General features: G+C 37.4%; 1 pseudogene; it reads right to left on the bottom strand.

Annotated features, from left to right (window-relative positions):
* Positions 1 to 13,761: 13,761 nt before the first annotated feature.
* LOC141516296 (jupiter microtubule associated homolog 2 pseudogene) lies at positions 13,762 to 14,241 on the bottom strand (annotated as a pseudogene).
* Positions 14,242 to 15,670: the final 1,429 nt, after the last annotated feature.

Here is a 15,670-nt window from a genome sequence, read left to right as displayed (position 1 = left end):
TTATCTAGCCTCTCTAACCTATCTTTTGTGTTTCAAAGTAACCCCTCTCCCTGTACAAACCCTTATTTCTCCCTGCATAACAATGCCTTAGCCGTATGGAGGCTATTTTTCAGCATCTTCAAACTTCTCTTTCCTAGCTTTTATATCTCCACCAATAGTGTTAACTTGGAAGGAAAAAAACCTCTTTGCTTTGACCCAGCTGCTGCCCCCAAAGAACTCTCCTTTTTTCTCTTCTGAGCCAAATTTCTCAAAGTATTTAGCAGGTCATTGGATTTAAAACTAGGTGTGACCTTAGAGATGATCTAATTCAAGCCCTTCATTTATCTTTGTATCCTTTTATCTGAATCTTTTTGTGTTATTTGTCCCTGGCTTTTATAAGACTCTGCTTTCCTAGTTTTACTCCTACTTAACTCTGCTGAATCTTCTTTATATTTCTGTTCCCCAAATATGAGCATTCTACCCATGCTTGTTCTCAGTTCTCATCTAGAGTTCATTTTTTTATATATTCCTTTGGAGATTTCATCCTTTCCTAATATTTACACTATCACAACTATAGATGGCTCACAAATTGGTTTCCTCTTTTATGACTTCAAATGTTAATCCCAAATTCCCCATCTCTGTGCTAAATGCCTCTCAGCTAAAACCCCAACAGTCCCAAAGACATGTGTTCCCCATAGCCAAACTCATTCTTTCTTCCTTACATCTCTAATTCCTCACTCACCCCTTTCCTTAGCTTTAGGCAAACTAAGAATGTTTGAAGTCTTACAAATATACCTCCTTCTTAAGTTGAATGCCCTCCCTTCCCCATGTGCATACATCTGATGAGGAAAAACATCACAAGATGTTGAACTATCTCCTAGCCAAAGGAGGCCTTTATTAACTGTGTAATATAACTGACTAGAAGCGGAGGGTCTCTAGCTAAGAGGGATTTTCTCATTTATGTTGCAGAAGGAAAAGAAGAAACAAGAGGACATGATCCCAGATTAATATTTGGCTATTTGGTTAGGGTCTGGAGATCAGAAATTCTAAAACATGCTTGTTAGAAGGGGTTTTTGAGTAAATGATTAGGTTTTGAGCAGACCCTTGTGAAAGGTCAATAGGTCAAGATAACCCCTAGCAGTGGTTACTGATAACAAATACCCAGGAGATTAAAGGCCTTGGGTAAGAGACTGGAGACAGAGATTGTAGAACCAGTTTGAATTCCTGAACCTAGCTATGACCCAGGAAAGGGACAGGGCTCCTCCCCAGCAAGGAGCTAATCTGTGCCCACAAACTACACAGGATTTTTATCTACTACTCAGATAGCACTTATTATGCATATGACTTAATAGCATTGTCTTTAAAGGTCTTATCTCACCACAAAGATAAGCTCTTTAAACATTAAACCTATCATTGCTTTGTATCTAGAAGGCATTGAATCATTATTGGCTAGATTTTAAACTGTAGAATAATAGTTTAGAACCAAAAGAGTAGTTTCCCCATTAAGCGCCTCCACTGGATGACCAAAAACCTCAATTTCCTCATGTAAAATGGGAATAATTACCTTTCATCACAGGGTTGTAAGGAAAGTGCTTTTTTAAATTTTGATATTCCCCTATCAATCACTTCACTCCTATTTCACTGGAAAAGACATTTTCTTTCTCCAAGTATTAAGTTTTATGAACAAAAGACTTTGGATTACATATCATCTAAAGCCTTTTAGAAAAATAATAGACAAATATTCATACCTAAACCTGACAATTCAATTTGGAAATTCTTGTATCATAAATACTTTAAAATATCTGAACTGATTAATGTGGCTTGAGAACTGGTTAAACTTTGATGTTCATCTTTGTCACACTTGTTCTGTGGCTTCAGCAGCTTCATGTCTTTAGGAAATCTGTTCTAGAATCTAGTTTTCCCTTACAGGTAGTTTGGGGATCATATAGTTTATAAGTTTAACTTATAGCCCAATACAGGGAAGATGAATGACAGCCACTTGAATTTTCATGGGATCCAAAGAGAAACAGAAAACTCTGTCCACAAAAAAGAAAATAAGGTTATGCCCAAGAAAATTTATTCCAAAGACTTTCCTTATTGTCCTCCTTTACCCTACTGTTTGCTTACTTAGTTTTTATTCTACATAATGCAATTAGAGAAACTAATATTAATTTCACTGGCTCTCAAAAAATTATGCTCTAAATCAAGCCTTCTTAACTTTTTTTGTGCCATGGACCCCTTTTGGCAATCTAGTGAAGCCCTCAATAATGCCTTTAGGAAACCATTTATCTTGAAATATTTTAGCTTAGCCTGATGGGGCATATTTGAGGTTGGAAAATCTCTTAAGAGAGTGATGAGGTGTGATGGGCTATACTAATCAGGCTAGGCATCCTTGAGCATTAGCATAATTAAGATGAGCCTCCAGAATGGGGGTTGGGATACCTGACTGCCTACAAAGGACTGAGCCTGTCCAGATTTAATATGGTCAATTCTCCCCTTGTCAGTGGTGGAATTGAGTCAATGAAAGCCCCTGTACTTCTAGCCAAGGTGAAATAAGAAGACCCCTAAGTTAAAAAAAATTGTTATCAAATCACTTGTTTAAAAAATCATTAAGGGGATGCTAGGTGGCTCAGTGGATAGAGAACTGGCCCTGGAGTCAGGAGGACTTGAGTTCAAATCTAAACGAAGACACTTAATAATTACCTAGCTGTGTGGCCTTGGGCAAGCCAACTTAACACCATTGCCTTGTAAAAAAAACCTAAAAATAAATTAAGGTAAAAAAAATCACTAAATCATTCATTTCACTTAAGAAAAAAATTTCCATTTTATTTTTCTAATGGTATTATGAAGTACAATATGGTTTTCATACCCCACTTAAAAGTTGCAGAGATATCTGCTTGAAGTCTGCATCCTCAGGACCCTATCCTCTAAGTCTCTTTACATCTGGCAGCCTAATCAGAGGGATATGCAAATTAAATTGACAAGTAGGAAATAAGCCTTTATTAAGAGCTTCCTCTTGGGGCCTGGTTCTGTGATAAGGGCTTTGCAAAATTTACTCCATTTGATTTTTTTTTTTTTTTGCAAGGCAATGGGTTAAGTGACTTGCCTGTCCAGAATCTAGAAGCTATTACACTTATGAGGGTGGGTTTGAACTGAGATCTTCCTGACTCCAGGCCTATAGGTCTTGGCTTCCTCTAGTAAAATGAAAGGAAAAATATAAAACTTTGTGTTTTCATATTGCCTTACTTGCACTTTTTATAGTTAATCCCCTTGGGTTTTTATTTTCTTAGACCTTCTAATATTTTTGCTAGCTAGCAGCTATCTTCCACTGTAGACTCCCTAAACTATACTTATCTTAAAATCTCAGGCAATGGGCTTTGGGCCAGCAAATCTGAGCCTGAGAGAGATAGAACTGATAAGCATTTATTAAATTATTACACTAAAGTATAGGCATAGATTTCTAAAGTTGTTAATCAGACAAGATATGATATAACTGCGGAAACAACCAGTGCCCTGTCAAATATAACTTTGTGACTAAACCACATAGGTTTTCCAATTCCAGCAAAAGTAAATTCTGTATTTAATTTCCCATAAGTTTACCTAAAGTTAAATTGGTCCTTTACTTAGTTTGGATACTCCTTTCCCCTATCTCTATTCCCTAGCCATCAACACATATCCCTTTCAGGAAAATGAGAATTTTGTCCCCTTTTCTCAGATCAGTTAATTTTTTTATTTTCATTTTTTAAAATCTACATACTCTGTTTTTATGTCACCTTCATTTCTAAATGCCCTTCCCTTCTCCCCTCCTTAAAAAGCATATATTGACAAAGTATAGAAAATGGAAAAAAAAAGACAGTTGAGCAAATGAAACCAACTCATCAACTAAATGTAGTAGGATATTTAATGTATTATTTCTGCAAAGACAAAGGAGAGTGATTTTTTTTCCCCTTCTGGTGGACCAAGCTTAATGACAATCCTTTTTGTAATTGTTTCCTTTTACATCATTGTTATTGTGTATGGTATCTTCTTTGTTCTGTTTACTTTATTTTGTTTCACTTCATAGAGTTTATCTTATGGCACAGCAGTATTATATTTACATATCACAGATTGTTTTAGCTGTTCTCCAATCAAGCAATATTTACTTTGTTTTTAGTTTCAGTTTTTAGTACTGCAAAAGGTGCTATTATAAATGTTTTGATTTATACAGGACCTTTCTATCTTTGAAGAATATACCTAGATTAATTATTTTTATTTTTTAATAATAGTTAAACCAGAGAGACCAGACCACTCCTGTGTGATCTCCAAAATAAATGAATAGTTGAATCAATGTACAAATCATAATAAAAGTAAAACTTCTCCTTAATTCTTTTTTTAAAGGCACATCAAGATTTATTATTTTCTGTTGAGTACAATGTAGAGTTATTAAGTCTTCTAGAAAGCACAAGGATGATTTAGATAGTTTTTTAGAAGTATGTCTAAAGTGTCTAAGGTGGTAAATTGGAAGGGGGAGAGAGAGGAGAGTAGAAAAGGGGAGAGAGTGGCAGGGAGGGCACTGCTGCCCATGAAGAAGCCCACACTGGTTTTACAGATCGATCCCTTTCTTGTAGCCTTGGAGCCAGGTTCCAGGAGATCATGCTGTAAGCACTACCTGGAAAGTTCCTGAGTTTTCTGGAAATTGCAACACAGTTGTCATGAACTCAGCTTCCTGAGCAAAAAGTTTGCCCACATATGTCTTGGGTCTGATTTTGGAAGACCTAGATTGTAGGGGAACACTTCCCCAGCATACTAAGTCCTTCCACAGAAGATGTTGCTAGAAAATGAATCCAGAAGTATTTGGTAGTAGTCTTAAGTTGCTAAAAATGAACCACTGGTCCCAATAGCATTATTGTATTCTTGGCACTGCTAAAGTTTTCTTTACTTTTTTTTTCCACTAGTTCCCGTGATAATCTTGACTCTTTGTTCTTCCAATTAATTTTTATTTTTTTCTAGCTGAGTAAATTTTAATTGGGAAAGAGATTAGGTAAAATTGTCACTTTTATTATACTGGTCCATGAACAATTAATATATCTGCAAATATTTATTTGTAAAAAAAGTGTTTTATAATTATGTTCATGTAGTTCCTGTATGTATTTTTGGTATGTACCAAAACCTGGGAGTGCCCAGATATTTTAGATTCTCTACAGTTATTTTAAATGAAGTGTTTCTTTCTATCTCTTCTTGGAGGGTTTTGTTGAAGATATTTAGAAATTCTGATTATTTATGTGGGCTTATTTATATCCTACTATTTTGCTAAAATTATTGTTTCCATTAACATTTTAGTTGAATCCTTGGGATTTTCCAAATATATCATCAAATTATCTGTAAAAATAGGTAGTTTTATTACCTCATTGCCTATTCTGATTCCTTCAATTTCTTTTTCTTCTCTCATCGCTATTGGTAGCATTTCTAATGGTTGGTTGGTTCTTGTCCTTTGTTACCGAAGAAGACCAAAATGATATCACTATATTGAGACAAATTACACTGTGTCCCACCATGGCTGATCAGACCAGTGCAAACTCAGAATGCCCTACCACAGCTCAGGCACAAATAGTCTTGGGGTGGGTACTCTAAACTTAAGGATGTCATGTTTCCTTTGAGCTGCTTCAATTCTGCTTTAGAGCATAGCACCCTCATTGATGAGGACACTCCAAACTGGGCAGTCCTGTGCTAATGTCTCCCATGCTATACAATCAATTCTAAAGTTCATCAATGAGACCTTCAGGGTGTCTTGCTATCACTTCTACTGACCCCATTGTGAGCACTTGCCCTCTGTGAGTTTTCCATAAAAGAGGTGGGTTTTTTTTGGCAAGTGTACATCTGGCATTCTAACATGTCCAGCCCATCGTAGTTGCACTCTTTATAGTGATGTTGGAATGCTAGCAGTTTAGCTCAAGAAAGGACCTCTGGTGTCTTCTCTTGCCAGGTGATCTTTAGAATCTATCTAAGACAATGTAAATGGAAGCGATTCAGTTTCCTGACATGGCGCTGGTAGACTGTCCAAGTTTCATAGGCATATAGCTATGAGGTCAGCACAACAGTTCTGTAGACCTTCAGTTTGGTCATCAGTCTAATACCTCTTTTCTCCTACACTTCCTTTTGGAGTCTCCCAAATACTGAGCTAGACCTGGAAATGCCAGTGTCATCCTCATTGTCAATGTGTACCTCCTTGGAAAGGACTCTGCCAAACTAAGTGAACTTGGCCACAGTACTCAAAACTTCTCCATTTGCTGTAATCGATAGTTCCACATATGGATGGTGTGGTGCTGGCTGATGGAGCACCTGGGTTTTTGGGGTCTTAATTGTTAGTCCAAAATTAGCACAAGCAGCAGAGAATCGATCCATACTTTGTTGCATCTCAGCTTCAGGGGCTGCATTGAGTTCACAATCATCTGCAAACAGAAGATCATGCACCAACACTCCCTCCACTTTTGTCTTGACTTGTAACCATTTCAAGTTGAAGAATTTGCCATCAGTGTGATAGCTGATCTCAAGGCCATGTTCAACTTCAGTGAAGGCATTTGATAATATTGCTGAAAATATCATGCTAAAAAGCATGGGAGTAAGGACACATTCTTGTTTCACTCTATTGGTGATTGGGAAATCTAGAGAGAATTGTCCACTATCCAGAACCCAGGCAAACGTGCTGTCATGGAACTGACATACAATACTGATGAACTTCTCTGGGCAGTCACATTGTGACAATTTTCCACAAGCCCTAGTGACTGATGATATCAAAGGTGCTGTTGGTCAGATCTACAAATGTTGTATCCAGACCTCTGTTCTATTCCTGGTATTTTTCCTAGAGTTGTTGGGCAGCAAATACCACATTAACTGTTCTTCCACCCTTTCTTAAGCCACACTACCTCTCAAGGAGGTGACCTTCTTTCAGGTGAAGGATCAGCCTGTTGAGAAGGACTCTGGCAAGAATCCTATCAGCAATGACTAAAAGAGAAATATCCTGTGATTGTCTCAAATCTATTCCCTTTACCTTTATAGAAAAAAGACAATGGAGGCATCCTTGAATTTTTGGGGGATAACCTCTTCATGCCAGTCAGTTGGAAAATTTCAGTTGGTTTTTTGTTGAGCAATGGACCCCCCTACCTTGTAGATCTCATCTAGAATAGTTTCAGTACCAGGTGCTTTGCCACTTGAAAGGAGCCTAATGGCACTCAAAACCTCTTCTTCAGTTAGAATTTCAGCTAGGGACTGATTGACTTCAATTCGAAGTAAATGGCCAATGGCTTCTGCATTGATTGATGATCTGTTAAGAAAACTATGTAAGTGTTCACCCCATCTCTCTGGGATCACATCCCTATTGTTGATCAAGGTGCATCCATCAGCACTGAGTAGTTGAGATGCACTATATGTCTTTGGCCCAAACACAGCCTTCAGAGCATCATAAAAGCATTTTGGTTTGTTACTATCTGCATATAATTGAATTTCATCTGCCTTCTTACTGAACCAAGAGAATTGCATCTCTCTAAGCTTCACTTGGACTTTACTTTTGATAGAATTAAATGCTTCCTTCTTAGAAATGGATGAACTATTCTGCTGGCAAACCTTGCAGAGTTCACGTTTTTTCATTTATCAGCTTCTGTATTTCCCCATCATTTTCAACAAACCAGTCTTGGTGTTTGGGATAGTCTGGTGTAGATGATGCAGTGCTATACACCAGATGTCTGAAAATTGCCCACTCCTCTACTCCATTGTTCTGTTTGTTGGCTCAGTTTTCCCTCCAAATTAACAAACTGTTCCCACTCAAAGAGACAGTCTAATTTCTTGACATTAATTCTTCTAGTATTCATTTTTCCTTGGGGCTGCCACTTTAGTTAAATATGAATATTTAGCTTAGAGAGGATGAGTCTGTGATTGGTCCAGCACTCTTCACCATACATTGCCTTTGTCACCCTTACATCCTGTCTGTCTCTTCACCTTATAATCACATAGTCTAATAAATGCCCAGTATTGGCCTTGAAGGTGCATCCAGAGTTTGTGTTGTGAAAGTCATGAGAAGAGCAAGTCTCCAGTAGAAGGTAACCATTGCTGTTGCTGTTTCCAACTCCATTTCTCCCAAGGACTTCCTGCCATGTCTGGTAATCTGAGCCTACTCTAGCATTAAAGTCACCCAGAATTATAAACTTGTCCTCTTTTGGTACATTGATGATAAGAGTCTCCAGGTCTTCATAAAATTTTTCTTTAACTTTATCAGTGTTCATCATAGTGGGAGCATGGGCATTGATGATGGTGGCATGGCATTTTTTCTGGAAGTGTCAATATCATTATTATGAGCCTGCTGTTTACTCCTTTTGGTAGGTATTCAAGAATGTTGACTAGATTCGTTTTGACTGAAAAATTACACCAGCTTCACAGTGTTCCCTTTCACTGCAGCCACTCCGAAAAATGTGTATCTAGCTCTGACTTCAGTAAGCTGGCTTTCATGTGTCAACCTTGTTTCATTTAGGGCTGCTATTTGGATACCGTACCTGCTGAGTTCTCTAGCAACAAGAGATGTTTGTCTTTCAGGTCTATTGGATCTTGTGTTGTCTATGAATGTGCACATGTTCCATGCACCAATGGTGAGCGAAATCTTTTTTGAAGAAGTTTTTGTAGATTTTTTTGTCTCAATCACACTGTGGGATTCCCCACTTGCCACATTAATCAAACCAGGATAGGGTAAGCAGAAAATTTTCAAGGCACCTTTCCTAACCATTTCCTTGCATCAGGAGGTGATCCCTTGAAAGGGCTGCTCAGTCACCCAGGGGGCTGCAGAATCCCACTGGTAATTTCTTTTTTTTTTAGGTTTTTGCAAGGCAAATGAGGTTAAGTAGCTTGCCCAAGGCCACACAGCTAGGTAATTATTAAGTGTCTGAGACCGGATTTGAACCCAGGTACCCCTGACTCCAGGGCTGGTGCTTTATCCACTGTGCCACCTAGCCACCCCGCCCCACTGCTAATTTCAATGGAGAAATGGCCCTATGGCCTGGGCTACCTGTGTGCAGAGTTATAACTATGACTCCCAATGTATGTGCACCTGCTGCTTCATCACTTGCCTGCCGCCATAGGACTTTGCGGAATGGTTATGAGTGATGTCTTGTGTAAATTGGATAAAAGTGAGGTAGAGCTGCATGAAATCAACCACCCCACTCACTCTTCCAAAGTCATCATGATCCAACATAGCAAGACAGAGTCAAGACAACTAATGATAGCTCTAAATGAACTGGATGACCCACAGCATCTGCTTCAGCTGTCTTCATGGCCATTAAATAGAATTGTTCTCATTCCACCTATTCTACCAGTGGAAGACTTAACATGTTTGGGGTAGATATCCCCCACTACTCACCAATGAGTTTAAGATTCACTCAGTTACCCTTAACCTGATTTAACCTACCTGCCAGAATGGTTTAAAGGGATATTGCCACTATACATGCTACAGCTTCTTAGAGCCACAGATGAAAGTTAGGTGGCTCAGGTGGACATCAAAGGTGGAAAGCAGCACTGAAGAAGGTTCAGCAGCCATCATACCAAGGTACTAGTCTTTCTGGAATACACCCTACACCCTAATATAAATAAACAAACAAATAAATAAATAAATGGATGAATGAATAAATAAATAGCATTTCTAGTACAATATTGAATAATACTGTAATGGGCATCCTTGTATCATTCTTGATCTTATTGGGAAAGCTTCTTACCTCCATTACAAATAATTTTTGCTGATGGTTTTAGATAGATGCTTCTTATTATTTTAGGGGGAAATTCCTTTATACCTATGCTTTCAAGTTTTTTTTAATAGGAAGAAGTGTATTTTATGAAAAGCTTTTTTTCTATCTAGTGATATAATTATATGATTTTGTTACTTTTGTTATTGATAATTATGTTAAAAAATTTTATATGTTAAACCATTCCTGAATTGCTAGAATAAATCCTATGTGGTCACAATGCATAATTTTTGTAATAAATTGTTGTAGTCTCCTCGCTAGTATTTTATAGGATTTTTGTATCCATATTCATTAATGAAATTGTCTATAATTTTCTTTCTCTGCTTTTGCTCTTCCTGATTTAGGTATCAGTACCATATTTGTTTAATAAAAGGAGTTTGGTAGGACTCCTTTGCCTTTTATTGCAAATAATTTATTTAATTTTGAAATTAGTTGTTCCTTAAATATTTGGTAGAGTTCACTTGTAAATTCATCTGCATCTGATGCTTTTTTCTTAGGATGTTTACTTATGACCTGTTCAATTTCTTTTTCTAAAATAGATATTTAGATATTCTATTTCTTCTATCAATCTTGGTAGTTTATATTTTTTTCCATTTCACTTAAATCGTTAAATTTATTTTATACAGTTGTGCAAAATAGCTCCTATTGCTTTGATTTCATGTGCTTATGATTTTAAAAGATAGTCATCATATATTTTTTTTGTCAGACAGATTTCTTTAGACCTACCAGAATGTACCATAAAATTTTAGTAGTTGAATGGAAATCAATTAATATAGCATAATCCTTGTTTTAAAGATAAGGAAATAGGCCCCCAAAGAATGGTGTCTGATAGGAAGGATTGGACACTTGGGTAACTAGTGTTTTAGATCCTTCTCTGTTACTAAAAAGCTATGGGACCTTTGAGCAAGTCATAACTTTTGGACTTTAGTTTCTACATCTACAAGATTAAAAGTTTGGACTATTTTTTTTTCTTTAGGAACATTTTTCTATGGTCTCAAGCAATTCTAAAATTGTTATCTGAACTATCCATCTGCCCAAGGTTACAACTAGTAAATGACAGAGCAGCAAGTTTTTCAAGTTTTTTCTGAAATCTGCTTGCTCATCATATTCTTAAACCACAGTTTGTTCAGCCATTCCCTAATTGATGGGCATTTCCTCAATTTCCAGTTCTTTGCCACCACGAAAAGGGCTGCTAGAAATATTTTTGTACATGTGGGTCCTTTCCCCTTTTTATGATCTCTTTGGATGGTATTGCTGGATCCTTTTGGGCATATCTCCAAATTGCTCTCAGATTGTTTGGATCAATTCACAACTTCACCAACAGTGAATTAGTGTCCCAGTTTTCCCACATCCCTTCAATAGTTTTCATTTCTTTTCTGTCATATTAGCCTATCTGTTGTGATGTGATACCTCAGAATTGAAAAGGTGGTTTTGAAAGAGCACTCAAACTTGAAATACACTTGAAGCAATAAGAAGTGCCTACAAGTGTTCTGCTTTTTATCATCATTAATCTAAAATGAGAATTCTGTTGCTGATGTTTTGTGCACTGAAATTCCCACTGTCCAAAATACTTTGGTCTAACTTACTATCACAAAATATCTAATCCAATCTACTCATTTTCTAGATGAAATGAGATCCAGAGTTTCTAGGGTCATAGAGTTGTCATTTCTGATACCTGTACCTATCTGTATTATTTGATTAAAACTTTACTTAGTACAAATTTTTCGAATACAAACTTTAAAAACAATGTAAAACCCATTCTTAGCTCAAGGGATATATAAGCCAGGCAGCAGAATGGCTGGTAGGGCATACCTCTTTCTCAGAACCTTCTACTGTTCTGATTGTTGAATCTAGATTCTAGATTCAATCGTCACTCTCTTTTGGATTTTTCCCTCCAGATCCAGGGGAGCATTAAAAGTATAAATACAGGACATGAAATGCCCAAACAGAAAGAAAACCCAATGGTTGCATCCACAAGATCTAAAAAGGACATGCCACCATACACTCATTGCTGTATACTAACTTAACGAGGTCCATCACTTCAGCTCTACAACAGCATTCTATGGCTAAATGGAAGTATTATTTTCATCTTGCTGAATAGAAACTTAAGTGTAGATAGATATACTGTCATATTCAACTAAAGAGTGGCCCAGGTATCCCCTTTTTACTTCTTCAACCTGACCAGGCCACTTGGTCTATTCATATTAGATTGTAAACTGTTAGATGAGAAGAAGGACCACATCTCCTGACTCCAAATCACACTCATTTCTCCCCCTCTCCCCACCTGGGTCCTGAAAGACTTGATATTGTAATCTCATTGTCAAGTATAGATATTCAAATACATGAACATAAGTTAAAAAAATTAGCAAAGATGAATAAAATGACATTCCAAGTGCACAAGTATAAATAAGTCCCATATTTTTTTGTGTATGGAATTATAAATTTTATTGTTATTTAGTTGGACTGAAGAAAATTTCAAGAAAATTGTAGGCCATTATTTCCACTTGAAAAACTCCTATTTATCCACTTGATATTATGCTACCAATCTAGTTAATTTCTAGATCTAATGATTCCTGTTTCACTAGACAGAATATTGTAGATTTGCGACTCCGTTTATTCTTCAGTGTACCTCTATAACTAAGGTTTCACATATGGTTTCAAAATCATCAGCAGTTTGTCAAGCTGGTATTTGAACAGTATTAAAATTGACTTTTAAATATTGTCCAAAATGTTTATTTCAAAGAATTAGAAGTTCTCAGTGATTTGGTCTCCCCATCAACTGTTTACAGTAAAAAAAAAAGTCTTAGAAAAATATGAATAACCAAATTATCAAAAAGAAATAGGTTAATAAGGCCTTTAAAAAAAGACTATAAGGCCCCATTCCTCTTGGTTAGGAAAGAATTGTGGTTTGTGAAAGTAGTTTGTTCACAATTAGTGAACTTCAGAGGCAGTCAAAGGCATTTAAGGCTTATGAGAGAGAATGGCAGGGAGATATTATTCACTCTAAAAATCAGTTAATAAAGGATCCAACTTTCTCTCATATATATGACAGACCTTTGGATTTAAAATCAGGCCAAGAGCCTTCCAAATGACAGAAGCTACAGATGCCCCAGATGATCTGGTGGCAAAAACCTGCCGTGGAGAATAGATCCATAAACAAGAGAAAACGAAAATTAACTAATAAGCACTTGCAGAGGTCAAATCAATTGTAATAACATTTCAAGATGCATCTTAGTGAGTCTTTCCCAGACTGTTGTGGGAAAGAGATCAAAAAGCCTCAGGATGTCTGAAGAACAATGCATCATGAAGGCAAATTTAAAAGGACACAAATAGATTTAACACCCGTTTTCTCAAATATTAGTAGTGCTCCCATAAAAGGTAAAGGTCCTGTATCACTATAATTTAAGGATTCTGAGGTAAATGATTAATTACCCTTCTGAAACACAAGTTGTATCCCTTTACCAGACAAGGGAGGGGAGCATTCCCTCAGGCAGCTATTCAACACATGATTCACATGGGTTTTTAGTTCCCCAGTGACACTGTCAATGATTTCTGCTACAGGACCATCCCTAGATGAACATTTGCTTACCAAAACACAGATGTTCCTGGTACCTATGAAAATTTTACTCTTTCCCCATTTTCTTTCATTAAAGATTCTCTCATATCTGAAACTAATTCTTGGTTGCAAACCCAGAGAATTCCTTGCTCCGACAATATTTGTTTTCTCTGTTTCCCTAAAGGCTCTGTGACCCCTGGTCCTATGTAGCCCTTGATGTTTCTAAAATACAAGTTTGAGCAGCGAGCTACATGAAAGTCTTCGCATAAATCATCAATTCCTTCCCTCCCCTCCCCACCCCAACTTGTACTAATTAGAAACTATAAATCTTAACACCCTAAGAGTTTCTAGTCTGAAGATGATGGTATTAGTTTCCTTTAGTAGAAAGAGATGCTGGATTTGCTGCCTCGTGGGTTGAGGACTTTGTTGTGAGAACGAGGCCTGGGGCCCAACCTGGACTCATGGTTGTCAATCGTTGAGTTTAGACTCAGTTTCCTTGGCTCGTTCCTCCTTTCCTTTGTCACATTTCTCATCATGTTCTTTGGAAGATGGTGTATTCTCTGTAGCTCTAAGTTGCAATTTTGTGTCTTCACCTTCACGTAAAGTAATATGATCCTTGGGCTTGTTTGGGTGTGCTAAGGGTGCGGTAATGGTGACTGGAGACCCAAAGATATCACTGGTCTTCCAACCAGGGGGATTCAAACGAGATCGAGCCTGTACAGGAGTAGGCTCTTCAAAGATACCACTTCCTTTGCTTCTTGGAGGATTTGACCTTTTGGGTGTATTCTGAGGTTCCTCAGGTGCTCCAAAGATATTAGATGCCATTCTATTTGGTCTATTTGAAGGAGTAACTTCTGGAGTTCCAAAGAGATTGCTTGAGTTTCCTCCAGGGGGTTTCATTACCCTGGAGCTCGGCTTGCCGCCCTCGGTCCCCCGCTCTTGGAACATGCTGGCAGCAGCTGCACCCGGAGCGGCGGGGCATCCTTCTTGCGCCTCAGCCCGGCCGTTCCCCAATAAGTCCCATATTGATTGACTTAAGCATAATTGAATTTACATAGAAAATGCCATGACCTAGTTTATATTTCAAGCTGCTTCATCATCCATTTATTAAAAAAAAAAGATTTAGGAAACAAATCCCCCTATATCCATAACTCCTATTACTGCATCTAGGTGTAGTGGATAGAGCATTGGCCCTGGAGCCAGGAGGACCAGAGTTCAAATCCAGCCTAAGACACTTGACTCTAGTCACCCAACCCTAATTGCCTTGCATATAGGACCATCTTCATTCATACTGATTCATATAAATCCAATTAACCTAGATGGCTCTGGAGAAGAAAATGAGGCTGGTGACTTAGCACAACCCCCTCACTTAAATCCAATTCACTTGCTTGTGATGGCATCACCTCCCTGATAACACAGGAAACCGAAGGACAAAGCATCATTATTATCATCATCATCTCTACTGGGCATATACCTTGGAGAAATAAAAGATATAAGCAATGATCCAATAAAAAAATAAAGTATCCTGTGGTGGCAAAGAAATAGCAACCAATCAATGAATAAACTTACTAGGATCTAGGCACCATTCTATTCAATAGGATTACAAACAAAAAAGTAAAAGAATGCCTGTTCTCAGGACAACATGCAAATTCATACATATACATATGTGTATTGATACATGTGTGTATGCATGTCCATATACACACATATATGGACATGCATACATACACATACACAAAATATATTTGCAAGGTAGTCTCAGGAGTAGTGTTACAGAGGGAAGACCAGGAAAGTCCTCAAGCATGTGGTATTTGAGCTGAGTTTTGACACAAGGGATTTTGAGAGAAGAAATTTTATTTTTTGAAGAAATATTCCAGGCAATGGGGTCAACCAATGAAAAGGCACAAAGACAGGAATTAAAAGGTATGTGAAACACAAAGTTAATGTTAATTAATTGAGGAATAGCTGAGGGTGGAGGAGGAAGTGGCATATGAAAGTGATGGAATAATATTGTGCTATAAGAAATGATATATGAGGAATTCAGAGATAGGAATTTTATGAACTAATTCAGAGGAACATTATCCAAACCCAAGAATAATATATACTAGGACTACAACAATATAAATGAAAAGATCACCAGGTGTCTTAGTAGGTAGAGCATCGAACCTGGATTCAGGAAGACCTGAGTTCAAATCTAGATGCAGACACCTACTAGCTATATGACCCTAATCAAGTCCCTTAACCAATGTCTGCCTTTGTTTCCTCAACCGGAAAAAGAGAATGGTTGTTGTGAGGATCTAAAGGTTCATTATTTGTAAGGCACTTAGCCCAGTCACCTTGACTATAGTAGGTAAAGGGAAAAAACCCCAGTGGTAAA

This window comes from Macrotis lagotis, chromosome 3 (assembly GCF_037893015.1).
Source record: "Macrotis lagotis isolate mMagLag1 chromosome 3, bilby.v1.9.chrom.fasta, whole genome shotgun sequence".
Classification (NCBI taxonomy): domain Eukaryota; kingdom Metazoa; phylum Chordata; class Mammalia; order Peramelemorphia; family Peramelidae; genus Macrotis; species Macrotis lagotis.
Note: the sequence above shows the minus strand (reverse complement) of the source record. Positions and strands in the feature narration are given on the sequence as shown.